Below are 9648 nucleotides of genomic sequence, written 5' to 3'. Positions count from 1 at the left end.
GGCTACCAGGAAATTAGATCACCAAAGTAGATGAATGAAAACGAATTAATTTCAGCAAAATTAGATCACCAAAGCAGATGAATGAAAACCAATCTCAGAGAAATAGATCACCAAAAAGGACAAATTAAAACTAATTAATCTCAGGGAAATGGGATTACCAATGTAGATGAATAAAAATCACCAAAGTGGATGAATTAAAACCAATCAATCTCAGGGAAATGGGATCACCAAAGTGGATGAATTAAAACCAATCAATCGCAGGGAAATGGGATCACCAAAGCAGATGAATGAAACCCAATCAATCTCAGGGAAATGGGATCACCAATGCAGATGAATAAAGATCACCAAAGTGGATGAATTAAAACCAATCAATCTCAGACAAATGGGATCACCAAAGTAGATGCATGAAAACCAATCAATTTTAATTAAAAGATATCACCAAAGTAGATGCATGAAAATCAATCAATCTCAGGGAAATGGGATCACCAAAGTAGATGCATAACCAATCAATCTCAGGAAACTTCCAGGATAAGGGGAAAGAAGGCAATACAAATCCAATTTCTCATTAAATGATAACAGGTTGGTCTGACAATAAAGGTCTTTCATAAATCCATGCTGGTTGTCACTTTTGATACTTTTATCACAGAAAAGTTTCTATATAGTGTCCCTTACCATTCCCTCAAATATCTTACATACTATTTATGTTAGACTTACTTTTTTGTAGTTTCCTGGATTACATATTGTTTCTTTTTTTGTAAATTGGTACCACATTTGCTCTACACCAATCCGTTGGTAACATTCCAGTCAGTAAGGTGTCTTTAAAAATTAGAAATAGCAGCTTAGCTATAACTGAGCTAAGTTCCCTAAGGACTGGTGGGTGTAATATTGTGGCTGCATTAGTTTAGTTTCCTCTTTTTAGGCTTTATTTATTTATTTATTTACACCTAGTTATCCTGTCAGGAACTCGCTTCTTGTTCTAGAGTTACAATGCTTACACATTATTATTCTATAAGTCTGATCATGCTGGGTGCCTCATCCCTCATATACAATTGGCTAGGATTAGGGACTTTTTAGGCACTTACACACAAAATATTTTAGGAGTACAAATGTATTAATACAATTTTATGAAAAAGATTATATAAACTGTAATAATAAATTTGTACTTTACAATATTGTGTGTGTAAGTGCCTCAAAAGTCCCTAATCCTAGCCAACTGTATAGTACTTACACACTATAATCTGCTTCTCTACAATCCCCTCTCCATTTTCCTTATCTCCGCTATATATTGAGGAGGGGTTTTAAAGTTCACAGATGATAGCTGGGAAAGCAGATATTATATCATTATCTGAGATTTCAGTTCAGTGCACAGAAAGTCACAAGGACACTAGATTTCTGACAGGATCAACCGGCATTTCCCTATACTTGCTGAACATGTTTTTAGGCTGCAAATAGAAAAGTAATGCACATCTAAGGACCGGTAACCTGCGATATATTACATTTTTGTTCCTGGGTTCAGATATTCTTTAATGCTCAGATGCGGAGAACATTCAGAGTTGGTGAGTCTTGTACTTACTTATTGCTGCTACTTTCTTATTGGTTACCTTAAAACGTCTTACAGAGATGGGTTTTTATAACATTATTGGTGTGCAGAATGGTTGTTAACTGTTCACATACATCGGGGACTTTAACTCTGTCTAGTTAGTTGAAGAACTATCACAGGGGACCTCTTAGACCTGGGAATAAGTGTAACAAGGTAATAAAACTGCTCACTGTGCCCTTGTGATTCTAAATAATTAACTCACAATGCAATTTAACACACCAGGTGCTAGTAATTCTGTTGAAAGAATAGAGCACAGATTTTTTTTATTTTTTATTTAATTGTTTTACATTATTATTATTATACAGGATTTATATAGTGCCAACAGTTTGCGCAGCGATTTACAACGTGAGAGCAGACAGTACAATTACAATACAATTCAATAAAGGAGGAATCAGAGGGCCTTGCTCGTTAGAGCTTACAATCTAAACTGTATTTTAATTTGCAACATGTTCTTTCATTTCCCTGTTATAAAAAATGGCTCCTTTTTCCTGCTTTCATTCTTAAAGCTGACTAAATCCATTCATCATGTGTATTATTTCTTGAATCCTGGTGTGTTTTGTGTATTTCTTCCAGATCTGTGCAGTAATCCAGTGTGAGGCTTTTCCTTCCTGTAATAAAGACCGCTCACTACTGCTCTCATTCCTTGTGCAGGGTGACTGGTCTTGTCTCTGCCCCCTCCTGTAGTTTTCTGCATGCGGCCTGTAGTGGGTGGAACTTGCAGGGCCCCTCTCACAGCTCCCCCCTCTGCACAGGCTATATACAGCACAGGATCCCCTGATGAAGTCATGTGACACGTAACGACATGCGTCGAGATTGAGTGACAGATATACCGGAAGTGACGTAGGAGTACGAGCTTGCAGCTCATTGATTATATGTCTTGTTCATAGTTTTTATTGTGAGATAAACTATGCTGTTTTGCAATAAATATTGTTTGAAGAACTATATCTCACTATCGGAGCCCCTTTTTGTTTATATACCACCATGGAGGAGACCCCCGGGATTACTTTTAAAGAGGTATTGCCGTTTGTCCAGCTTAAGGGCTGCATCTAGTACAGAAAGATCCCCAGAGTTAAGTGAGGAGTCCACACCCAACCCTGCAGTAAGGTGAGAGGCTCAGTCAGCTTCTTCAAAGCACCCAGGTCTAAGCATTCTTCCCTCAGGTCACCCACCTGAGACCTCCACATGGCAGCATATGTTTGTCACCAATGTGTGCATCTGCCCCTCATCTCTGTCCTCAGTCCAGTAACCACACACTGCCCGCACTTCTCTGTTTATTACTTCAGCTTCTGTCCTCCCTCGCTGATGTTTAGAGTCATCATAGCTTTAAGTGCCCAAATACCGCAAGCACCTCTCAGGACAGACCACCAGCAGCTAAAGGACAACTTTTCATCCTGTCTGTGTGTCTCCTGTGCTGTTAGGATCATCCAGCCTCACAGGAGCCCAGCAGAAGGAGCAGCCAGTGCAGCCAATCTCTCACTGCTTGTAACACATGGGAGAAGCCCAGACATGGCTGCCTCAGTACAGGGAGCAACCCACAGCCTACAGAACAGCAGGAAACAGGTATGCAGTCCACCACTGAGCACTACTGTCTCCTCTCTGTTCACCCCGCTGCCCCCCATAAGGTTGCCACCTCTCTGGGTTTTGAATCACGTGTCTGGTTTTTAGGCCACCTAAAACCCAGATGCATACCTCCCAACCCTCCCAGAACCTCCAAGGTTGGACTGACAACTGAACAGTGTCCCAGCATCCTGCATATTGGAGCTGTGTCCCACAGCCAGCATGCTACAGCTGCCATCAACCTGCCCTTTCTCTCTGTTATTACTTCAGGCTAGCCTCTTACCTCTTGCCCCCTGGAAGATTTACCCCCTCTTCATGACCAGACTATTTTTTGCCATACGGCACTGCGTTACTTCAAATGACAATTGCGCGGTCATGCAACCCTGTATATAAATGACATTTTTGTAATTATTTTCCCACAAAAGGACACCAGTTTGTGTCCTTATCTCTAACAAGCATCTGTACCAGTGCCATCAGGTACCAGTACAACCACTGCCAAAAATATCCAAAAAATGTGAGGAGTAGGACTGATTAGAATAGCAGCCAACAGCCAACTCTGATTCAGAGGATGAAGGAATCCCTGGCCCTGCTTCAAGAGTCAGGGGTACTATGCCACCAGGCACTGAACATTATAGTGAATTGCAGCAGGCAAGCACCCACAATGTGGTACATCCCAGGGAAAATGTGATTGGCTGTCAGAAATGTATGCCCCTTGAAAGCCTGATGGTGCTTCTTTGATTTTGGGGCCCCTCTATGCAGCTAGGCTCTGAAAAAGTACTCAGGAATCAGGATGATTAGCAGAATGTGTTTTGGGGTGTAATTCTAAATATGCCCATACTACGTGTTAGCAATATTCTATTAACTGAGAACTTAAAAATATACATTTTCATTTTCCTTCTTTACTTTCCAAAAACATTTGACAAAAAATATGATCTTACAATGCCTCTTATTCTTAGTAAAAAGATTGGGAGTTCTGTTTTCCAAAATGTGGTCATTTTCTGGGTGTGTCTCCTCTCCTGGCATTTCAGGCTTCCTAAAGTGAGAGAGGTAGTCAGGAAATTAACAATAATGGACTCAAGTGCAAATAGGAGATCAACAAGTGGTTGAAAAGATCTGTGGGGCAGCCAGCTAGCCTAAATTAGAGGTCTCCAAAACTTCTAAACAAAGGGCCTGGTTTTAGTGCTCTTTCAGGCTTACATTTGCTCTGAGGAGAAGTAGAAGAATATGTTTTGGAGTGTAATTGTAAGTATGCCTTTGATGTGTGTGAGAAATAACTTGTTAAAATTACAACTTCATGGAAAAAAAAAAATCTTTTTTTTTTTTTACTTTCTTAATTTTCCAAAACATTGTGGCAAAAAATGACTTCAAAAAAACTCACCATCCCTCCTACTAAATACCTTGGACTGTCTACATTCCAAAAATGGGTCATTTGGGGGTATTTGTTAGGGGTCGATTGATATTGTTATTTTTAGGGCTGATACTGCTTTTCAGCCATTAGCCGATAACAGGTGCTGATATTCTGTACATTTAAAATTTTGAAAACGCAACACAATTTCTACACAAATCTGGTAAAAACTGAACATGTTTATTAAAATGTTAAACATTAAAAGTAAACAACTTGGGAAAATAAAGTGCTTGAAAAATAATAACTTATTAAATGGCTTTTCAAAAGATAGAAAAATGGCATAAATACCTATAAACTGCATACTGACCAATATCGGTAACGTCGGTAAGTCTCTGGCCGATACCGATTATTTGAAAATTTCTGCATATTGACTATAATAATCCGATAATCGGTCGACCTCTACTATTTGTACTGTCCTGCCATTTTAGGGACCTGGGATAGGCCGTCAGTACATCAGGATTGAACGATTTTCAAATATATATATATATATATATATATATATATATATATATATATATATATATATATATATACCATGGATTGTAGACTATGGTTGCCACCTTTTCTTCAAGTCAAACCCGAACACTTTGGGTGTCCCAAGGAGAGTAGCAATGCGGTGCGCATAGCGTGCCGCAGCAAAATATGGGTGTGGCCAAATTGCTTTTGCTGACATCATCACCCTGCCCCCCAGTGATGCCGAACCTGCTCCCAACTCGCAACTCCTGGATGGAAACAGATTTGTGTGTGACTATCTTGGTTACTTGGGGAGTCACAGCCCAGTCTAAATAATGTTTCCGGGTTTTATATGGACTGAAACCCGGACACAGGATTCGAAAACCCGGACTATCCGAGGGAATCCCGGACAGGTGGCAACCCTATTGTAGACTCTATAACTTTCACAAAAACTAAGTAATATACACAAATTTGTTGTTTTTTATTTTCTTGTTCAAAAAATTGGCCGAACTTTATGAACAAATATTCTTTATTTGCAGATTTATAATTTACAAAGTTGGAAGCCTGATCCCCAGTCAGGCGACCGAAAAGAGTGGGGGCATATTGGACTATTGCGGTACAATAAACAATGGTAATAATATAGAGAATATACCAGTGATATAAAATTGTATAGTAGATTTTATTGATGCAGAAAACAAGTCTTTGGTAATACAATACAGCATGATAGAATTAAAAACATAGCACCAGGTGGGGTCGTAGTTGTACAATAAGACAGTTGATCTCAGAAGTCAATTCCTCAACTAGTTTCGCGGACATAACCGCTTCATCAGGAGGGAGTCTGAGGATGGTTTATTTTGGCTAAACCTAACAAAGTGAGAAAAAGTACAATGTGATTTGCCAAAAGACATCTACAGTAAAATTAGTATTGTTGCATCATAATTAGAAACATATAATAAAGATTACAGGGGGAAAGGACAAATCTGCTTACCCATGTCCCAGTTGACCCCAAGCGCGGGGCTCCACCACCCTGGAGTGATCTCCCACGGCGATCCGGGGGAGCTACAGCGATGACGGGGATAATAGGGATGAAATGATTAGAATGGTTGGGTATACTAAGTTGCCAATCTAAAACGAGTGAACAAGTGACACAATGGATAATGAGGGAAATAGATTAGTGAAAGTGTGGGGACTGATGTGAGGGTTGCAAATTGCAAACCAAGGGAGATGAAGGGGTGCGAGGGAAACATAAGAGTTATAATAACAATTGTGAAGAGGTGGGAAAATTTGGTTGGATATAGTGTAGGAAGATAAAGGCATGAAGGGGAGGGAAAACGAAAGGGCACCAGCATGGGTTTATATTGACCGTACGTTTTCTCCCCTTTAGATGCTCCAGGCATGGGCAAATATGCTGTATCCCGCTTCCGCCCGCTGCCTGCAGTCCTGAATAGCTCTCCCTCGGCCTCACATGGTATTGGCCCCTTTCTGGGTGCCTTCCCGGATACCTCCCTATGTTTTTACCTCAGCATCAGGTATTACTATGCCCTCAATTACTTCACATATCACCAACCCCCCCCCCTTTCCCGGTTCCCCTTCCCCTCTCCCCCCCCTTCAGGTTTTTCACTTTCTTGCCTTTCCTCTCTTCTCCGTCACCCTTATCCTGGTCCCTTACTCCCCAAGTCCTCCCTCCCCTTTCGTTTTCCCTCCCCTTCATGCCTTTATCTTCCTACACTATATCCAACCAAATTTTCCCACCTCTTCACAATTGTTATTATAACTCTTATGTTTCCCTCGCACCCCTTCATCTCCCTTGGTTTGCAATTTGCAACCCTCACATCAGTCCCCACACTTTCACTAATCTATTTCCCTCATTATCCATTGTGTCACTTGTTTACTCGTTTTAGATTGGCAACTTAGTATACCCAACCATTCTAATCATTTCATCCCTATTATCCCCGTCATCGCTGTAGCTCCCCTGGGTCACCATGGGAGATCACTCCAGGGTGGTGGAGCCCCGCGCTTGGGGTCAACTGGGACATGGGTAAGCAGATTTGTCCTTTCCCCCTGTAATCTTTATTATATGTTTCTAATTATGATGCAACAATACTAATTTTACTGTAGATGTCTTTTGGCAAATCACATTGTACTTTTTCTCACTTTGTTAGGTTTAGCAAAAATAAACCATCCTAAGACTCCCTCCTGATGAATCGGTTATGTCCGCGAAACTAGTTGAGGAATTGACTTCTGAGATCAACTGTCTTATTGTACAACTACGACCCCACCTGGTGCTATGTTTTTAATTCTATCATGCTGTATTGTATTACCAAAGACTTGTTTTCTGCATCAATAAAATCTACTATACAATTTTATATCACTGGTATATTCTCTATATTATTACCATTGTTTATTGTACCGCAATAGTCCAATATGCCCCCACTTTTTTCGGTCACCTGACTGGGGATCAGGCTTCCAACTTTGTAAATGATTGATTCCTGGATGATGGTACATGTTTATAGTTCTTACCTTAATACTTTATCATAGAGGCCACCTGTTTACATATACATTTTGGGTGGATAACACACTCGGCACCATGTTGAGTGGGAATCATTGAATGAGCTGCTTGAGTGGACAGGGCTATTGCCCTCCACCTCCCTGGCCCCAATTATCCCACCCTTCATTTTTAATCAACCCCCATCGACCATTTGCTTGTCTCTTTGGGGGGGCCTCTTTCAATATTCATTATTACTCGCTGCATACCACTACCTCCTACACATTAACCCTGATGCAACCCTCCATAACAGACGCCCATCAGGCCGAGCAGACACAATTAATTTGGCTACCAGCCCAATCTTCCACATGGTTGTACCCAACCATGTGATAATTGTCCTCGGCCCTCACTGATATACATTGCATTATGTAGTTAGCCTCTATGGGTTTATGTCATGCCGGCGAATCGCAACAGTTCTAGGGTTTTCATTAATCCCTAATTTACTAATTTCAAGTTTCAATATGTTATTTTTTATCACACTTATATCATCAACAATTTATTATTTTTTATTAATGTTTGTTTTCATCAACTGTCTACATATTCTGTATACTGGGACTTTCTGCTTCCCCTTCCTTGTCCCCTGGCCCGGGCGCTGGTGTGCGGTCCTCCCCCTGTGTTTTTCCGCGGCAACCCGGTGGGGTCCCTGGCGGGGAGGTCGGTCTCGGACAAGGGACCGCCCCCTCCTCTTGCACTGGCCCTGGCAGGGACTCTGTTCCCGTAGCCTCAGGGCAGGTGCGCATGCACGGGCACGCGATCATCTCGCGCGTGCGCTGTGTGGGACCTCTGACCCTGCGACATCATGCGCCGGCGTCCTACTGGTGTGTGGTTAGCGTCGCTCGGTTGGGAACTATTAATAGCAGGCTTTACCTGTCTGTTCATTGACGGTCGGTTCCGGGTCCCAGGCATCGTTCAATATGGACAGCTTATAGTAAGTCACTAGGGATTACTCAGTTTACCCTATTACCTTGCTGTCCCGTACCTCAGGGCACCAGCATGGGTTTATATTGACCGTATGTTTTCTCCCCTTTAGATGCTTCAGGCGTGGGCAAATATGCTGTATCCCGCTTCCGCCCGCTGCCTGCAGTCCGGAATAGCTCTCCCTCGGCCTCACATGGTATTGGCCCCTTTCTGGGTGCCTTCCCGGATACCTCCCTATGTTTTTACCTCAGCATCAGGTATTACTATGCCCTCATACTTCACATATCACCAAACCCCCCCCTTTCCCGGTTCCCCTTCCCCTCCCCCCCCCCCCCTTCAGGTTTTTCACTTTCTTGCCTTTCCTCTCTTCTCCGTCACCCTTGTCCTGGTCCCTTACTCCCCAAGTCCTCCCTCCCCTTTCGTTTTCCCTCCCCTTCATGCCTTTATCTTCCTACACTATATCCAACCAAATTTTCCCACCTCTTCACAATTGTTATTATAACTCTTATGTTTCCCTCGCACCCCTTCATCTGCCTTGGTTTGCAATTTGCAACCCTCACATCAGTCCCCACACTTTCACTAATCTATTTCCCTCATTATCCATTGTGTCACTTGTTCACTCGTTTTAGATTGGCAACTTAGTATACCCAACCATTCTAATCATTTCATCCCTATTATCCCCATCATCGCTGTAGCTCCCCTGGGTCGCCGTGGAAGATCACTCCAGGGTGGTGGAGCCCCGCGCTTGGGGTCAACTGGGACATGGGTAAGCAGATTTGTCCTTTCCCCCTGTAATCTTTATTATATGTTTCTAATTATGATGCAACAATACTAATTTTACTGTAGATGTCTTTTGGCAAATCACATTGTACTTTTTCTCACTTTGTTAGGTTTAGCCAAAATAAACCATCCTCAGACTCCCTCCTGATGAAGCGGTTATGTCCGCGAAACTAGTTGAGGAATTGACTTCTGAGATCAACTGTCTTATTGTACAACTACGACCCCACCTGGTGCTATGTTTTTAATTCTATCATGCTGTATTGTATTACCAAAGACTTGTTTTCTGCATCAATAAAATCTACTATACAATTTTATATCACTGGTATATTCTCTATATTATTACCATTGTTTATTGTACCGCAATAGTCCAATATGCCCCCACTTTTTTCG

Source organism: Aquarana catesbeiana, linkage group LG03 (genome assembly GCF_042186555.1).
Source record: "Aquarana catesbeiana isolate 2022-GZ linkage group LG03, ASM4218655v1, whole genome shotgun sequence".
NCBI lineage: Eukaryota > Metazoa > Chordata > Amphibia > Anura > Ranidae > Aquarana > Aquarana catesbeiana.
Note: the sequence above shows the minus strand (reverse complement) of the source record.